General features: G+C 41.0%; 1 protein-coding gene across 1 annotated transcript in view; it reads left to right on the top strand.

Annotated features, from left to right (window-relative positions):
• The window catches only part of LOC137665279 (coagulation factor XI-like), a 69,319-nt gene that overhangs the window by 18,061 nt on the left and 30,964 nt on the right, over positions 1-20,294 (top strand). The window lies entirely within an intron of this gene.

Genomic DNA, 20,294 nt, shown 5'->3' with positions numbered 1-20,294 from the left:
TAGCTCTTCTTGATCAAAGAAACAGCTTTCTCCTTTTCCTTTTTCTCATTTTTTCCTTTTATCCTTTCTCCTTATTTTGTGCCAGGTAGCAAATGTGCTTTGTGGCCAAAATTAATGCTAGTGTGAGAAACAGCAGTCAAAAAGTTGTTACTTTCCCATGGTAAGAGGCAGCATTTCACACTGAATCAGAAAGGAAGGCACAGGACTTAGCATTGTCTTTGCCAAACCTCATGAGCTTGTTTCCTAATTGTCTACATTACCTTATTATGAAAATATGTTCTAGAGCACTACTCATAATTGCCACGCACCCACACTGGGTATATTGTGGAGGTAAACAACAGGAGTGACTTTAGAAGTAAACGAAATGAGGTTGTGAAAATTAGAAATTAAACATGTCAAATTTATGGGAGAAAAAAGTCAAACTGCTGAAAATGACTTCTGCATTGAATTTTTTTGATGCTTTATCTGCAAATAACTCTGAGGAAAAATGTAATTCCACAACTACAATCTTACAAACAGTTGCATCTGTGCCTAATTGTCCAAAGAGCCCCTGGGGTCAGAGCGCTTCTCTGGGTGTGCACTGCTAAGCTGACCGCAGTCAACATACCTGAAATTCCAAAACTGCATTCAAAGGCTGGGGGTTTGGTTTTGTTTGTTTTTAAAGAATCAAAATTCAAAGCAGGGATGAAAACAGCCCAAATGTAACAGGAGGAGAGAGGGAACGGTGCTGCCTTCCCTCTGCCCTGCAGTGGGCTCCCGGGGACAGGGGCTTGCATCGCTGGTTGTGCACAGTGCTGTGAAGGTCTCCTGCTTTAGGAATCCCCCTGCAGGCTGTAGATATTCAGAGAGCCAACAGGCAAAGTCTGGAACGCAGTGAGGGAATTGGATCAAGGAGAGGGAAGGCATATCACTGTGCTGGGAATTTTTGCCAACACTACAGAAGCAGAATAGGAGATAAAAGCGGGGGCTGATGTCCTTTTCATGCTCTGTTTAATCCACAACTGGTTTAAAATATCAGCAAAGCTCAGACATGCTGTCAAAAAGCTAGAGACTTAAACAAGGGATTGAGAAAGAGTAGGAAAAAATAGAAAACACAGCAAAACCGGAAAGATTCCTGGCATTCAAATGTGGTTCTGCCCGCATGGGGAAGGAGTGAAGACAGCTGGAAAAGAGCTGCTGAAGAAACAAAGGAATTGTTTCAGTATGAAAACACAGACTGAAACTCCCTAAAGAAGAATCATCAAGAGACTGTCCAAAATTCCCCTCTGCTATGAATCACAGAATCACAGAATGTTAGGGATTGGAAGGGACCTCGAAAGATCATCTAGTCCAATCCCCCTGCCGGAGCAGGATTACCTAGACCATATCACACAGGAACGCGTCCAGGCGGGTTTTGAATGTCTCCAGAGAAGGAGACTCCACAACCTCTCTGGGCAGCCTGTTCCAGTGTTCGGTCACCCTCACCGTAAAGAAGTTTTTCCTCATATTTATGTGGAACCTCCTGTGTTCCAGCTTGCACCCATTGCCCCTTGTCCTGTCAAGGGATGTCACTGAGAAGAGCCTGGCTCCATCCTCATGACACTTGCCCTTTACATATTTATAAACATTAATGAGGTCACCCCTCAGTCTCCTCTTCTCTAAGCTAAAGAGACCCAGCTCCCTCAGCCTCTCCTCATAAGGGAGATGTTCCACTCCCTTAATCATCTTCGTGGCTCTGCGCTGGACTCTCTCTAGCAGTTCCCTGTCCTTCTTGAACTGAGGGGCCCAGAACTGGACACAATATTCCAGATGCGGCCTCAGCAGGGCAGAGTAGAGGGGGAGGAGAACCTCTCTTGACCTGCTAACCACACCCCTTCTAATACACCCCAGGATGCCATTGGCCTTCTTGGCCACAAGGGCACACTGCTGGCTCATGGTCATCCTGCCGTCCACTAGGACCCCCAGGTCCCTTTCCCCTACGCTGCTCTCCAACAGGTCTGTCCCCAACTTGTACTGGTACATGGGGTTGTTCTTGCCCAGATGCAGGACTCTACACTTGCCCTTGTTATATTTCATTAAATTTCTCCCCGCCCAACTCTCCAGCCTGTCCAGGTCTCTCTGAATGGCTGCGCAGCCTTCCGTTGTGTCAGCCACTCCTCCCAGTTTTGTGTCATGAGCGAACTTGCTGACAGTGCACTCTATTCCCTCATCCAAGTCATTAATGAATATATTGAATAGTACTGGTCCCAGTACCGACCCTGGAGGGACTCCGCTAGACACAGGCCTCCAACTGGACTCTGTCCCATTGACCACCACTCTCTGGCTTCTTTCCTTCAGCCAGTTCACAATCCACCTCACTACCCGATCATCCAGAGCACACTTCCTCAGTTTAGCTGCGAGGATGCTGTGGGAGACCGTGTCAAACGCCTTACTGAAATCGAGATAGACCACATCCACAGCTTTACCATCATCTATCCACCGGGTTACGTCCTCATAAAAGGCTATCAAGTTGGTTAAGCATGACTTTCCCTTGGTGAAGCCATGCTGAGTGCCCCTAATGATCCCCCTGTCCTTGATGTGCCTAGAGACAGCACCAAGAACAAGTTGTTCCATCACCTTTCCAGGGATGGAGGTGAGGCTGACCGGTCTATAGTTACCCGGGTCCTCCTTCTTGCCCTTTTTGAAGACTGGAGTGACATTCGCTTTCCTCCAGTCCTCAGGCACCTCTCCCGTTGCCCACGACTTAGCAAAGATGATGGAGAGTGGCCTAGCAATGACTTCCGCCAGCTCCCTCAGCACCCGCGGGTGCATCCCATCAGGGCCCATGGATTTATGGACGTCCAGATTGCTTAATTGGTCCCTGACCCAGCCCTCATCTACCAAGACAGATTCCTCCTCTATCTGGACTTCTTCTGGGGCCGCAGGGGTCTGGGGCTCCTCAGGACAGCCTCCAGCAGTATAGACAGAGGCAAAGAAGGCATTCAGTAACTCCGCCTTCTTTTTATCCTCTGTCTCCAGGGCCCCCATCTCATTCATCAGTGGGCCTACATTGCCTCTAGTGTTGGCTTTACCTGCAATGTATTTGAAGAAGCCCTTTCTGTTGTCCTTGACCTCTCTTGCAAGGTTTAATTCCAAGGAGGCCTTAGCTTTCCTAGTTGCCTCCCTACATCCTCTGACAACAGACTTATATTCCTCCCAAGTGGCCAGCCCCTCCTTCCATGATCTGTACACCCTCTTCTTCCACTTGAGTTTGCCCAGCAGTTCCCTGTTTAACCATGCAGGTCTCCTGATAACCTTCCTTGACTTCCTACTTGTTGGGATGCTCTGATCTTGAGCTCGGAAGAAGCAGTCCTTGAATGCTAACCAACTATCTTGAGCCCCCTTACCTTCTAGTACCCTGTCCCATGGGATTTCCCCTAGCAATTGCTTGAAAAGGCCAAAGTTGGCCCTCCTGAAGTCCAGGGTTGTGATTCTGCTAGCTATTCTGTTCCTGCCACATGAGATCCTGAACTCTACCATCTCATGGTCACTACAACCAAGGCTGCCCTCAACCTTCACCTCTTCAACCAGACCCTCCTTGTTAGTGAGGATAAGATCCAGCAACGCTCCTCTCCTAGTTGGCTCATCCACCATTTGCATCAGAAAGTTATCATCAACGCACTGGAGGAACCTCCTGGACTGAGGATGGCTGGCTGAGTAGTCCTCCCAGCAAATATCAGGGTAGTTGAAATCCCTCACGACAACCAGAAATACTCAAGCTGTGTTAATTGAGCTGTGTATGCTAAAGAGCATATGCAATGTCAAACTGATAACCTTTAATGCTTTCTCATAATAATGCTGCCATCATCTTCTTTTTCAAACACACACAAATGCACGTGCTTTTCTTTTCTCTCTTGTTTTGGTGTTTTTTTTGTTGGTTTGGGGTTTTTTTTTGCATTTTGTTTTGTGCTACAACTTTCCAGGTTGTGGCTACTGGAGTAATGAAGAGGAACAGCAGCTCAGCAGTGCTCCGTAGACCTCTGGAGCTCCATGTTTTGTTTCTCAGAGGTATACCTGGTGACAGAAATATGCCAAAGGAAACTTAGCTGTTCGTGTGGAAAGGATAAGGGATCTCAGTGACCACATACGTCCTTCATGAGCAGCTGTTGACCAGATAAAATATCTTATTCCAATATATTTTCACCTAGATCAGATATTTTTCAATGAAGTTTTGTGTTAGTTGTCTGTTCATCCACAACAAATTCCTGATAGCTTAAAGTCAGTAACAGGAATAGATATTATGTGGAGAATGCAGAAGTTCCTGGTAGCTATACAAAGTCCTTATGACTTCATTTAAGAAAAACTACATGAGGGAATGTCTGACCTTTCTGTGGATTTATACACCAGCATAATATGTAATTCATTGAGACCTTTAGACTCATAGATAGAAACACGTTGGTGTTATTAAGTGTTATGTTGCTTAGGATTTCTGGTATCAATAGCTAGCTTGCACTAAATGAGAGGTAGTTTGTGACCTTTATTTATTCTCCCTTCTCCTCTGCCTCCCTGGGGAAAAATAATTTTTAAAAAACAACAACGACAAAAGTTATCTCAATCTCATTAAAGAAAAGCCTGGTCTTATACTGTAAATCTGCCTCTGTTTATGTTGGTACAGAACATAAACATCAATGCTTTAGTTGCTATTTTGGTTAATGGCAAGTGTCTCTGGCAGTGTCTTATATTCAGCTCTTCAGTTACACTGAAAATCAGTAAAGCTTATAATCTTTCTTACACTGGCTAGGCAGAAGTCCTGCAAGGGGCAAGCACCACTGTTGATGTATTGAATGGCAGCATTAGTCTGTCCTGAGTTTTGGTACAAATAAGTCCTTGATCCTAGAAATTTACAGTCTTGTTCAGGAACAGATGAAACACACTATATGTGCCATGATAGTCTGGAGAGCAATTAGTTCATCATAAAATAAGGCATACTGTGGTGCTGCTCAAGTGGACTCTTTAACTTGTAATAGCCTTCTCTGTAGTAATTTTAATGGAATTGTAAACCAAACAAACCCAGCTTCCCATTAAACTGGTGATATAGTGTGTTTCCTACCACTGCTGATGCTTTGCCTAATGTCTGAGGCTGGAGTATGGCTTCTTGAAAGTGACCTGAGTTGTGAACAAGAAGACATGAAGCCTCTAATTTCTTCTACCTGGGACAATTAAAAATTCTTACAGTGAAGATGTATAGAGATCACCAAGTATGCCCATTTCCTCTGCTTCCTCAGCAGAGGGGAAGGGAACAATTTGGTATAAGCTTTTAGTAAATGTTTTACTTGTTCTGTGAAAAATTATTCTTCTGCTGTGATGAAAAAGGCATCTCAGACGCTGAAAAATAAGAAACTGGATGGAATGAAAATAATTCATGGTGGCAGTCTTCATAGTAGGAGAACTCAGTTAAATGAAAATGTGGATTCTTATTTGCCTAATTTCCAGTATGTATGGTGGATTCTTTGGAAAATTATTGCTAGCTTATTTTCTTTATGAAATATCTGCATTATAATATATTAAAAACGCATTTCCACTTCAAATAGAGGGCAACATTAATTTTCCTCTTTGAACAATAATAGCAGATATGAAATATTACGTATTTATAGTCAACCATTTCCTGGAATAGTAAATTAATTGTTTTTCCTGTAGTCTTTGTGTTGTAAATCATGTTATAGATATGTATAGATGTATTAGAGTTACTGTGGAGTGTTGTATGTTACAAGAAATTGTTTCGTGAGAGTTATGCAGTGAAGATGTACAACAGTTGTTTTGCATCTTCCTAATGTTTCTTAATTTTCATAGGATCCTAGAAAAGACATCTGGAAAAGATCTTTAGAGATTAACTCGGGCACCATCCTGCCCTCATGCACAATCAAGAACGCCTATATCATTCATGACTAGAGTTTCTCTAGCCTCTACAACCGAGGTTCTAGAGTCACCTTGTACAAGCTAGTCCAGTGTTCAACAATCTTTACTGCCATAAAGTTTTTCCTTATCACTGACTTAAATAAACTTTCCTGCAGTTTAATGCTAGCACTTCTTGTGCTACCTGCCATGGAAATGGAATATGGGGAGGGGGGAGGTTGTGTTTTTGTTGTTGTTGTTTTTTTTTCATTTTCTGTAGTCAACATTTGTACATTTGATACTCTTTTCATATCGCAATATGATGTTAGCCAATGTTGAGTCAGTTCCCACATTTTTGTTAGCTGGTTTGTTTGTAAAGACCAGGGACGGGGGATGACGACACTGACGGAAGAGGACTATATGTACAGGGTATGTGAGAAGAGAATAAAAGGAGATGATAGGAACTGAAGCTGGGGTGAAGTTATTGAGAGAAGAGTTGAAACAAACAAAACAAGAATCAGTGCAACATGAAGAAAGACCAGCCAAAATGGTGAGTACTCATCTAGACACCTGGAACTGAAAACATGATGGAGCACCTAGACATCCCTTCCAGGCCCACGCAACTGTACTCCAGGACCTGAAGATTAACGAGGTATGGTGCAGACACAGGCTAATTAGCTTTTTGTGTGCTAGGCAGTTGTAGAGTTGGCTGGAGTGCAGTGCTACCCTAGCATGACTCTGCTGCACTCAGACCCGAGCTTATTGCCACACACCTCTCTGCTATGATTTGCTGCTCTGCATGTGTGTAGCAGCCCAGATTGTGTCCGTACTTCCACACCTTTCTCCACTGATCTTACCATCTGGTAGATTTGTCTCCTGATTATCTCTTTACTCATTTTTGCCCCAAAGGTCATGTGTGGTGATGTGAAGAATGATCTGAGTTTAATTATCATAGGACATCTGGAGAAATCACTATTCTGGGGTGTTAATGGGTGATGTGGCCTCGCTGAGGTTTATTGCATTGCATGTCCCTTGTATAGCATCACTTTTTCAATCATTCCTTTTGGCTGAGTGCTGTTTATGGAAAGGGACCTCTTATGGAAACAGCATGTATAGCATGCCTGAAGCTTTTGTGTTTCTGTGCTGTGATTACCTTGTCCTGTGTGTCGTTCACCATTTAAGAACTCTAAGCATGAGTATTTTAGGTTTGAACTTGTGCCCAATACACTGAGTAGGGAACAAGACGTATTCAACAGATGACCCAATGTGACTGGGGGAGGAGGGAGGAGCAGTGACATCCCATGGGGGACAGGAGGAAGGTGTAGAAAGGGGAAAGACAAAGGTATGTCCTCTTTAGAGCTGCTTCTCTCTTCTGGGCTTCCTGGGATTTGGCTGTTTTGGCAGATGACTTTTGAAGGGGTAAACTCGTGGGTGATCACTGAATGCAGCTACTTTTCTGAACTCTGTTTTTGGAAGAACTGTAGTGAACAGTTAATAAACAGTTAATAAAAAATTTATGCGGTTCATATTGGATGAGTCCACAGAATCCAAAACTTTAGTCTTCAGAACTTTAAGATGGGCAGAATGGGCTGGTGAGAGCACTGAAATAACTGTAAACATAACAAAGAAATGGAATAAAGAGGTGGTATATTTCTTTCCAGTAAAGGTATTCTGCTTATCCGCAGAAGGGTTTGTATGGCACTCAGTAAGCCTCTGATTTCTTTAACATTCACTGCATGTTTGGCTAAAATTACAGGAGGGAAAAAAAAGTGTTTTCATGTATTCTAAAATAACTTTCAGCGGTTTTGTCACTAGGTGGCACTTTTGCTTTAATTTCTCTTGTGTTTAATAGCTATGGTGAGAAAAGGAACTTGTTCTTGTATAGCTTTGATAAGAGTTAAGTATGATTACTAAATCTCAAAATGACATATTCATTCCTATAGGTGATAAACAATAGTAAATACTTAAATTAGCATGTTCATTTGCAGAACTTGGAGAGTTCAAAGACAGTGGATGTGTTTAGCTCTACTTTTCTGCACAGCACAGGGACATTAAGAGACAGTAGAACATGAAGGCTCACAAATTCAAGATAAGTAAGTGCTGTTTCCCCACAGCTCCCTGCCTATGGAAGCCTGTGGTACTTCACATTTTAATAAATATGTATCAAAATCATTGAAAGGCACTGACAAAGCCACGAGCACATCTGCTGACTCTGGGGTGGCTTGGCTGGAGGACAGCTTGGGCACAGTGTGGTTGTTTGGCCCTGAATTGGGGAGCTGGGGAAAACCTCAGCTTGTGGAGCTATGCATGAGCCTGGCCCTCACACACTACTGCACATTATAATCTTAAAGCAAATTTAGGCTGTACTTTAATAATATATGACTGGTTCTTACCAGCAAAAATATGACTAGCTGTTAAGAATTTCTCTGTCAGGTTTTCTTGTCTGGAAAATGCTATAGTGAGATTGTCTGAAATGGGGAAATTGCTCAGGATTGGGCAGAGATGAAAATCTGAATTGTTAGTCCCCAGCATTTGCTCTGGACACAACCAAAAGGGACCATGCTCAATGATCTCCCAGGTACTACAGGTTCTTGAGAAGCAGAAGGGTAAATAACATCTTGCTGTTCTATTACAACTCTGTAGTCTCAAAGCGGTCGTTGATCTTAGTAAAGCTTACACCAGTCGGGCAGGAGGAGAGAGAAGTTCTTTGAGTGCATCAGTGAACTGATGAGGTAAACAAACCAAATATTTAGAGATATTTGTGGATTAAAGAAGAACAAATGGCCTTAAGTTACAGTAAGAAGAATGCTGAGAAAAACTCTCTGGGGTAGACAAAGCAAATTAGTGGGTAGGGGACAGTCGAGGATATTGTGGCACTTCCATCACTGGAAGTATTTAGGGCTAGGTTGCACTGGGGTGTAACTGGCCCTACCTTGCTCAGGGGAGTTGGACTGGACTATCTTCCTTTCAGCTGCTGCCTGTGATCAACAACAGCAACACAAAATCATGGATGTGGGTTTTTTCTATAATACATGTGGCTTTTCAAACTTGAAATATCATCAGAAGAATATTTGTTTGTTTGTTTCTTACCCATTCTTTAGCTGGTTCAGTCCTTTTACTCTCCCACAAACAGCAGAATTCTTTGTTACGGACTTATTTTCCTTCCCTGCAGTTTTGTTTGTTTAGAAAGCTCAAGTCCATTTAAAATCATAATAAAGTGAAAGGAATCAAGAAAAATGAGAAGATAAAATAGGCCTGAACATGACTAATATAAAGTCATGAGTTAATTGTGCCAGCCTGGTAAACGGGATTTTTGCAATTACCAGGAGAAAGCACCAGGCTTTGCACTGACCTATCAGTGCAGGGACCCAGCACTTGTCTGTGCCTCGGCCTGAGCTGCTTGTAGCTTGTTTTAACAGTTGTGCAGTGGTCAGTGATTGCTGCCTGACCTGTTTTAGCCGGAGAGATTGAAACTGTATGTGATAAAGGCTCAAGAGCCCCAGGGAAACAGCATGTGACAAACAACAGGCCCCTGGGGTAACAGGGCTGGGGGGGCATCTTTCAAACTTCAGCTGGGAAGCAATGAGAAAGAAGACGACTGTGATAAAAAGCATAAAAAGATAACTTGAAGTGGATTATTGGGATCTCCATCATGAGCATCATACTCCTCCCAGTGAAGGACTGAGGATGCTGATGCTTGCTGTACACACAACACCCCCAACATCCCTCCCTCCCCCTGAGATCCTCTCAAGGAAGCCTGAAAACCGTTGACCTTAGGACCCAAGGGGATATGGGAAGAGTAAGCACACACCAGATAAGAGGTACGTAGCAGGAAAGGCTATTTTCTTTCTATAGCAATTTTTCCTGTATTATTAATGAAGCTTTTCTGTGTTAATTAGGCAATGTGGATTAGCTGGACTAGGAATAAATTTTGAATGTTTCATGTGTGGTGCATTCTCTTTTGCCCACAAGATTTTTGCAGTGTGACATAAAGTAAATGGAGATTTACCTTGGGTTATGGCGGCATGCAAGATAAAAATAGAAAACCATCCTAAGGTGGTAGCAGCACTGCAGTTTGGAATATTGTCAGCCATTGACTGAAAAACAAGAAAATCACTCCTTTCACGACTCTTTCTGTTGCTTCTGAACTCATATTACTCTGCATGATGCAATGGAAACTCATCTCAGTTACCTCCAGGTGCTACCTAATGAAAAAACATTGGTAAAATAAATAACTCATAGTGTCTTCATAAATACAGTTGATATCAACATAAAAAGATTTTGTCCTTGTTGGTATTGATTATTTTTAAATTTTCTGCAGAATGTTCTGTATTTGGTATTTCTTTTAAAGCTGCAGCTACTACATTCGTAAGACTGGGTAGGAAGGTCACCTTTATACAGAGAAAGTACATTTCTGTCTCTTGTTTTGCAGGGAAAAAAGCTGAAAAACATGATCTGTGTCCATCCTAGAGGCTTACAAGCTACCATTAGGATCTGTAAGCAGTTTTTCTGAACAAAAATCCTCCTGATATTAAAGCTTTTTTCATTATTTTCAGAGATCTGACTCACAGCTGTCACACGTGTGGCACTGACAATACCATATAAACCTTCAGACAAGATGAAGGGTAAATCTCCTGAACTAAAAATGTAGGTCAAATGTTCCACCAGAACTTAAATTCAGCAAAATCTGACCTGAACTCCTTGCTTTCCGCTTCATCTATAACATGGACTTTTGTAAATGATTTAAGTCATTGACGTTGGTTCCTCAAAGGTCACTGCACACTGCTGAAATACCCCAAACCTGAGAGCTCCCTCGGTAGACAGGCCACAGATGATATGCCAGGACTTGATGTTACTTCTCCATTCCAGAGGTGAACTTTCTGTATCAACACTATCCAGACCTACAGATGTAGATAAAATTACCCTGAGAGAAGCACACTTGAAAAACAGATGGGTAGGGTAATCTTGCAATTAAAACTGGGATTTGAAAGAGCTGATTATTTGGAGCATGTCGCTTATTCTTTCTTTGCTTCAGGATTATCACTTATGATGCCTCTCTACACTTCTTTGCTCGGGCCTGACTGGTGGAAGTCTCCAAAGTAAATAATAATAATAATGTTTTATCATTAGGAAATTATAGCAATGTTTTCCGCTGCTCTTTCTGTGCTTTGATTGATGGAGAGACTAATTGTGGTGTTTTACAGGCACACTTACAACACTGTGATGACCATCTACACATCTAATACATGCCATTTGATTTATTAAACCAAAAATCTAGATTATACTCTATGAACTTAATGCAAAGGATTTAGTATGCCATTAAGAACGTAATTTCTTGGTAGTAGTAAGTGTTGCAGGATAACCAGTCATTATGAATGGACTAAGCTTAACTGTTGGACTTGACTTCATATGGGGGACATTCCCCCATATCTGAAGAAATTTAGATCTGGACCTGACTTGGGTACTCCATGAGCAGAGCTCACTTCACTAACACTTATCACTTTGATTTCTGTTTTGTTCATCTCTAGTTACAGCACTGCAAAATATTTTAAGGCCAGCTGGATGGGTAGTGAAGGGCTTTTGATGAGGTAAAAATGATGTTTCAAATAGAGGTGCAATTATATTTCCTTAAGATAGATTGCAAGAACAAAACAAACAAGTATATTTTCTAGACCATCATAAAATAGGTTATTCTATAGTGAAACGAATTATTTCTATGTAGATGAGAGGGAAGTGACAAATGAATGCAGAGGATAAAGAACAAGTTTTTCATATGCATGTGTTGGTTTCTTTTTCAGAAAATAAAATAACTTGTCCGTATAATTTTTTTTTTTTGAAACAGGTACTGTAAACTATCAATATTAAAATCAGCTGCTGGTACTTTACTGAGATATAATACTGAGATGGATAGTGGACTTGTGTTTCAGATGCTATGATCAGTTTTGTAAATAGGTCTGTTGTTTTTTTTCAGTGTTGTTTATGCATCTTCTTTGTAGTGTACAGTCAACAGACATTTTTGACTGGTTGAGATCATTCCATTTTCCATTTATTAATGTTTAGTGTATGAAATGTTTCCCATGAATCAAAGGCTTTTCTAAGCATGGTAGACACAGCAAAAGGGGTTATGGTGATTTGTGGAATGAATGCACAGTCCAGACAGGTTTATAACTGCTATGGACCAATTTTGCTTTGAGAGACTACCTATTAAATTTACAGGCATATGAAAAGTACGAAGAAAAAAAATCTCTAAGTAAAGACTAAGTACCCAGAGAGATGTTGGTCAAATTAGTGTACCTGATAACTCCTCTAGATACAGCATTGTGAGAGCTTTTGCTGTTATGTTCTGCAGTTACACTAGTAAGGCAGAAAGTAAACAACCATAAAACAAAATGAATTTTCGTATGTTCTTTATTTTTAGTCTGCAAACACTTCTAATGAAGATGATTATGACATTTTCATTAAGTATATTAACAAAGTATTCATTTGATATGAAGTTGGTTCTCTTAACATTTGAGCTCAGTTTTATTTTATCAAGTTTTAATTTTTCAGGCCACTGGACAAATCAAACAATTGAAAAAACTTCATCGTATTTTTTGACTAAATTAATTATTTTTGAAAATTTTTATGGCATTCATTCATTTCTCATGATTAAATTCAGATTTACTTGTACAAAGACTCTAAGTAAAAAGAAACTGGGATTTTTTATTCATAAATATGAATATTTTTTATTTTAAATTTTGTCTATTTTACTCTAGTTTTTTTGGTTGAAGCAATTGGATGGATTTGACCCTCCCACTCCTTAAAAAAAAAAAAGAGCATCTGACTGCGTGCATTCTAGTGTAGGAAATATTTGACATTTCGAAAATGCCATCCAAATCTTTTTTGTAAATCCACCTTGGCAAATTTCCATTATTACTCGAATGTTTATTTTTCTGGTCCGTAAGTCTCCAGTGAGCACATCTGTCATACATATGAGCCCTCTAAGGGTTAAGAAGAAATCCTGAATTTTCAATCACAACATGGCGTTTATAAATACCAAACACTTCTGAATGCTGTACCATAAAGCAGCTACCCATTGATGGGGGTTAGCCTCTTGCTTGTGGATTATCTCACAGCCTGCTTGAGACCAGCTCTCACCCGAGGCGTGGAAGGCACCGACAGTGATGCTATTGATAGCTGACTTCTGGCAAAAGGAAAAAAAAAAAACCCGCACTTGGGTGACGTGTGTGGAAAGTTGGATTCCTAGTGTGTCTGTCAGGTTTCAGCTTTGACTACGTAGTTTTTATTTGGTAAATAGGAATCTTAAGCCATTGTGGTCTCTGATAAACTCCTCCTTCACTCTATATTGCATGCAGTTGTAAGAATACAAGCCTAGATAACCACACTAAATAACATTTCAATCTTCTACACTTTTATTTATCATCACTTTATCTCCTGGCACCAGCACCCTCACCTCAAAGACCATTTTTTGTGTTGTCAGAAATGTTCTTTATATCAGAAAGATTAAGTTGCTTTCCTCCCACCATATGATTTTACAGAGAAAGTAAACAGTGTAGCAAAAATCTTTGTGTGAGAGGATTAAATAAGTATCTGCTGGAATAATTGTTTTTTAAAGATGAAATGAGAGGTCAACAGACCTTTTTGACATCAATGAAGAAGCTAGAAGAAACTAGCTGGATGTGCTGGTGCTAAGCAGTTCACATAGAAAGACTGGCCCTTCCAGTGCAATTTTAAACTGTAGAAAAGATTAAAATTTACAGCTCAAGGGAAGATTGCTGAAAGAGCTTACACAAAAAAATTGCTGATGAAAAAAAGAACAGGGATAGACTGGGAGAGCTAAATATACTTTGGCAGTTGAAGCACGCAAACATAAAATATGGCAAGCAAGAGGAGAAAATGAAGTACTGCTGACTTTTGGACTTTTAACTATTCCATAAGCATGAGAAAAACCAATACTTTAAAAAGAGAGAGAATACAAAGGCCTGATTCTGTCCATCAGCACTATAAGGTGATATATATAAATACATAATACAGAGAGAAAATGGAAGAGTAGTGGTACAAATTATACTTTGCTGATGGATGTTCAAAGTTCAAGGAAGCACAATAAGGAGCACCACCATTTGTGGTTACTCTGGCACTTTTTTGAAGTATACAGATGCCAACTGGAACTGTCCCAGCTATATTTCAACCAGGACAACAATTACATTCTCCTCATCTGCCTTTTACTTCAGTTTCTTCTGAAGAATTTTCCTTTTCTTTCTTGTCTGAATAACAGCCTTGAGATGTGGCAAAAATGTAATGGATGTCATGGCCTCTCAACCCCGAGGGTCAGAGAGTTTCAGACATGGCCAAGATGATCCGTACTCATTAAGCAAAAATTTCCAGCCGGCGTGAACTCAGAGGTAAAGTCTTATGACAGTAGAAGTAGCTGATGCTGAGTTGAACAGCTTGGGACTCACTACAAGGAAAAGGAAATTCTGTCCCTCTTTGTTGGGGGATATTGTTGCAGCTAACGGAAAGAATCAAGAGCTGAAGTCAATAAGCTCTCCAAGCAAGGCCACAGGCCTATCTCCTGTGTGCTTCCCACAGAGCCTCTGCCAGACTTAGCACCTGCAAGGTCACAGACCAATCTCCTGTGTGCTTCCCACTGAGCCTCTGCATACTTGACAGTAAACATCAGTGTGAACAGTGCTGGACTTGGCACTTGCAGGATCACGTTACAGCGCAGGGGGATGGTGAAAGGCCTGACCAATGGGAGGCTGAAGGGGGGGCGTGGACAGCGTGTGGCAGAAGCGGGGCGACTGTCGGGTTCCGGATTTAAGGTCCGCCTCCAAAGCAAATCTAGAAATAAAATGCAGACAGTCCCTGTCCGCCCCCCCTGCTCCCCGAGAGAGAGAGGGAGAGAGAGAGACCCACCTAATTAGTAAAAAAGGAGCAAATCTAGAAATAAAATGCAGACAATCCCTCTTCCAAGAGAGAGACCCGCCTAATTAGTAATTCCAGTGCAGCCCACGTGCGGCGTGCCTGGTTCAATGCGAACACCCGGTATGCTTAACCTGCCTGTAGGTAAAGGAACCTCCAAAAGATCCTGACCCGAAATATTAAAGATTCGTGATCCTTGAGTTCGGACAAAGCACAACCGAGGCACGGTATCAACAAACTTGGCTCTGACTTTATGGTCCAACAATGAGGCAACTCAATATTCAAGGAAAAGAGAGAGAGAGAGAGAGGTAAAAGAAAGAAAGAAACAGAGAAAACAGTTGAAAGAGAAAAAAAAATATTCACCACCCTGAGATCCAGCGGCGTCCCGCGGGAAATGCTTCCTTCCTACTTGGAAGATGGCGGTGGGGTCCCGCGTGTTCGAGCGATCCAACCTCTTTTATAGAGTTTTTCGGCAGAGTCACGTGACTGGGAACCGTCAGTCAAGAGTTCGCACCAATCACAGGTCTGAAGGTGGGACATGTCCGGTTCCTGCGCCGTAGGGTTGGCCCCTTGCCAGGCTGTCACCGGAGACACACATCCGGAGGTGGGTGAAGGGCGGGCGCCTAGCTTATTGCGCCATCTTACGTTGCCGGGCTCAGGCATTCCAGGCAGCCGCCATAAGATGTCGCCCAAGCACGTGGTTTATGATTTCTGAGACAATGCTCAAAAGGAAGGGGACAGATCCCCACAGCGACCAATCGGGTTTTGCATGGACAGTGCCTGGCTGCATGTACGGAAGCAAATATGTTATAAAAAGGGGCTTTTTTTTAGTAATAAACTGCTTATGCTTGATTCACATTGGATCGTGTGCTGAGTCCTTTTCTCTGCACCTCTTCAAGTCAGTGGGTCTTTCACCTCTCCCTTTAGTGAGGCCAGAGCTTCTCTCTGCAGGATATCAGCCTGTATCTTCTCTATGCTGTGCCTTCAGGGCTGCAAAGTGGTGTCATCAGAAGGATTTGTAAAAGCTCTGCTGTATCACAGGAGAGGGCTGCGGGCTGTGTTCCTGTAAATGATCTCTGAGCCAGGTCTGTGTGGGCTGGCATGTCCCAGTGGTGCCATTAATTAGTCTGGATTCTGCATAGTCTTAATGCAACAGAGTTCTTGCTCTTTCTGTTTTGTTTTGGTGCTTGTTCAGAGCTTGGGTGCTTACTCGTGGTGCTAAATTGCACCGTATGGGCATGCCTACAAAGCAGAACCTTCCCAACTGCCTACACAAGTAACCAGGAGCAGCGCTTGGTAAGTATCCCTCTTCATTCCTCAGTGGTTTTATCAGTTGTCTTTCTCAGTTCATGAACTTCCATCATTACTTATTCAGCAGAGCTTCTGTCTTTCATCTGACTTTGTCTGTGTTGGCTGAGGACGCTGGATGTTCCTTTAGTTGAATGAGCATTTGTTAGCTGTTACAGTACATTTAAGTGCACGAAACATTTTGAAGAATTCAGAGAGGCATGAATTAAATCTGTTCCTGGGTAATATAGCATATGTCCTTGGATACACATTTTTTTTATATCTTCTATTCTTGATAGCCTAACTTGCCTTTGGAAATAAAGAAATTTATATCAATGGCCATGTACCTGACTACAGAGGAACTAGCTCTATTTCACCAGGATAACTTAATAGTACTCTAAAGCAAGCTTTAAAAGTCTGTGTTAGAGTAAAAACTTCACTAGATACGGTATAACTTTTATGTAATGGGTATTAGCTCAAAGTCTCCACATCTGCCCAAGGTATTTTATATATCTGACCTAGGACAGCCATCTTCTCTGAAAACCTTACTTCAGAGATTTTTCTTTGTGGGTGGGATGCTGTTAAAAACTTTTCTGAGATTTAATGCTTCATTAAAAGTAATGATGCGTGTGCAAAGACTATCTCATCTTCAACAGCATGAAGAAACATTGAGTAAGACAGAGAGTCCTTGATCTTGAGACTAGGACCAGGTCTTGAGTGTGTAGGAGGGGAATGGTTGGTCCTCAGGCCTCACCCTGACACAGGCTGAACCTGGGCTGTGCTTCCCGAATGTGGGAGCTTGGAAGTGCTTGTGGGTCCCTTGACTCTGACATAATATTTACTTTACAGGCTTATCCTTTACCTATTCTTATGCCTAAAGAAGTTTGTGCACTGAAGAGAAAAAAACAAAGAAATAATTATGAGACTTGTGATAATATAATGAGATTTAGCAGCACTGTAATTAATTTTAGAACATAAGATTGTGAAACATGTATATTTTTGAGGGGTTTTTGGTGAACTCATTTCACTAAGCATGCTTAAAGATAATTAATAATAAAATTCAGAAATGTAACATTTATGATAGTATTAGAAAGAAATCCTGAAGGTTTATTTGGTTACAAGACTACATGAGTTATTACGTGATTGCTTTTTAAACTTCATTGGAACAGTGGCTTAGTCTGGAAAAACTTATCACACAGATGTTCTCATTCTATCTTCTTAAAAACTACATTTTGAATAGCATTTTTACCACTGCTGTAATGTCTTGTTTAAAACTATTTTCCTTTGATAGATGCCTTGGAAACAACCACCTCAGTAAAAAGATCTGAAGCACAAATGATTGGTCTTTAAACTGTTTGAATCTAGGGATCTTTCTTATATACATTATACATTAATACCAGACTGATTTTTAAATACCTACCAATTTTGGATGGCTTATTTATGCCTGTTTACTTTTTGAGGTTTTTTCAAAGGCTTTTTGAAGCTTTTAGGCATCCTTATTACTTTTCACAGCATGTAAATACTTGAGTAAATGTAGCAACAGCCATGTGACATACGATGCAAGTTGTAACTTCAAGTTATGCTACATCTTACAGCTATCTAGTTTTCTCAGTGAAAGCACTTGTCCCCCTCGCCCCCCGCCCCCGCCTTTTTCATCAGGGCCATACTCTTAACATCACCTATCCCCATCTCTGTCTCTTTTACCCCCTTCATCCTCCCCAGAAGCCAACCAGTTCTGTCTGCGCATTTCAGCTTTGGAAATTAGTTCATCATTTTTTTAAAAAAATGTGTTTTTTGTCAAAAAGTCACGATATTTTCTCAGTTCTCCAAAGAGCGTTTTATTTTTTAAGAAAGCTCCACTGCTGTAGTGCTAAATAAGAAAATCCTTTTGAGTAACTTCTCTCCCAGAAGAACTGCAGATATAATCACATGAACACTGGATAAAATACTGGCACCTCTCTCCTGATTTCCCCTCCTTCTTTGCACAATCCTGTGGCTTGCAGCGTATCTGACATCCTGGTGACATTTGTACAGGCTCACAGGACCCAGCAGCACAAGCACTGAGTTACCTTCCCTTCTTTAGCATCAACACGATAAGAAGAGAATGATAATACAAACACTGTTGGACGCCAGGACTGGAAATCAAAGTGATTCCAAAGGATGTATTTGGTTTGCTTTGTTATCTTTATATAAATCTACATGTACCAAAAGATACATAAAATCCTAAACCAGTGTTTTTCAGACCAAGCAATGGAATACGAGTGTGTTGTCTGTTGTTCTTTCCATCACGTAAGACCCGTGGACAAACAGCAGCTGTAAGAAACACTGAAAAAGAGGTCCTGGATGGATATGGGTTTTGTTTTTGTTTTCGCTCATGTGAGTGTTTGTTTCTGTAAATGAAGTCAGAGGTCTTGCATCTGTTAACCATGAGTTAAGCAGAGTGCTTTTTTTCTGAAGTCTTTCTGATCACGTGAGAGAGGAACTCAGATGGCAATTCTTAGTGCGATAATTTAATTCTCACTACTTAGATATCTATTCCCCTACAAATTCCCCTGAGAATTACAGGGATCGTGCAATTAGTCTATTTGAATCTTCCCCAGCAACACATCACAAAAAGCTGTCCTTCCTCTAATGAATTCACATTTTTTTTCCAAATGTGGGATCATATATTACAATTAAGTATGTTTACTTAGAAAGGTACTTGTATTCACCCACTATCTATTTACCTATACATACAGGAAGACACAGACTTTCTTTCCTTTTTACTGTCTCTCTCTTGTTCGGTTCCTGGGTGTCTTTCTTTGACAGCGGAAGAAACAGACAGTTACAAATTTAAAATATTGGAGTTGTTCGTTTGTTTCTTGATCAAATCTTAATTGGCAATGATAGGGATCAAATATGTGAAGAACTGCCTTTTTTGAGCCTTCCTCGATTTCTTTGATGTTTCTGGAGTCTGTTTTAGCTTGAAAGTGCCAAATTTCCTGAAGATACTCTTGGGGATGTAGGAAGTCCTTGACTATTAGAGCCTGGGGGAGAAAATTTAAGCTTGGATAAGCACGATTTTCAAGGCTACCACTTAAAATGCTGTTCTTTTTTCATAATCCTACAGAATGGCATATTTGGCCAGGCTGAAAATAGGGCAAATGGTTCTTTCATTTCTTAGCACAAGGAGAAAAAAACACCAAAATACTGAGGTCAGTTTTAAAATCAAATACTACTGTTTTCTTCATTTTGAATTTGGTTAATTTTCAATCTTTTTTATGTTCATGTTTGTGTGTTTACCTGGTAATGCTAAATGCTAGGCAGTACTTGTGCATTGTTTTTATGGAAGCAATTCTCACACTAGGACTCCAGCTTTCAGAGGAACACCAAATACTGAGACGCCTGTGATTCAGGCTGTGAGAACTGCCAACAGTAGATCACAGTTGTGGTGGGACACATCATGTGCACTTATTAATAGACAGCTTTTTGGCTATAATTAAGATTATAATTTATATAAACAATCCTGACAAATCAGGCCCCAATTCTGCAGTCTCAAATTCAGTTGGATTTAATTCCTGTGGCTGGAACTGAGTGTTTCAGTTAAGTGTTAGTAATCTAAACCTCTTAATTAATCCACTTTGATTGCCCTGATCAATAAATAGTTTCTTGAAAGTATAACAGGTGTAGGAAAGATGTATTTTGTAATTGTTCACTGAGAAACATCCTTTCCTACTACTTAGCACAATAAAAAACATCACTGGTGTTTTTGTGAAAGAGGTTGATGAGTTGCAAAGAGAGATGATGATTAATTAAAATTCTGAGCGCCCAGTAAAATGCTTTACAGGAAAACAATCGCACTGAGAAGCTCAGAAAGTGGGACTTTGCACATACAAGAATAATGCCCAAATGCACATACACAGGGACAGATCGAACTGATTTCCTGTTACTTACACCTGGACAAACAAGAATGAAGTGCTTTACAAGCCCCTCTGTCCTGATTGAAGCTGAGGGACCCTCTGCAAGACTTAGGTTTAACAAGTCTAGACACATGCACCAAGACTTACATGTGCATGAGGAACTTATATCAAAGAACTGTGAAAAATTCACACTTAAAGAGCCTGCCTGTGGAGACAAATTCCCATTAGAAATTCCCTGGTCACAAACTGGGCTTGCTGCATCTTCTTGTAGTGGCAGTGATGGGTAACAATCTTGTGACCAGACATCCATTTGGAAATCAGGAGATGGGATCCATG

This window comes from Nyctibius grandis, chromosome 6 (genome assembly GCF_013368605.1).
Source record: "Nyctibius grandis isolate bNycGra1 chromosome 6, bNycGra1.pri, whole genome shotgun sequence".
Classification (NCBI taxonomy): Eukaryota; Metazoa; Chordata; class Aves; order Nyctibiiformes; family Nyctibiidae; genus Nyctibius; species Nyctibius grandis.
Note: the sequence above shows the minus strand (reverse complement) of the source record. Positions and strands in the feature narration are given on the sequence as shown.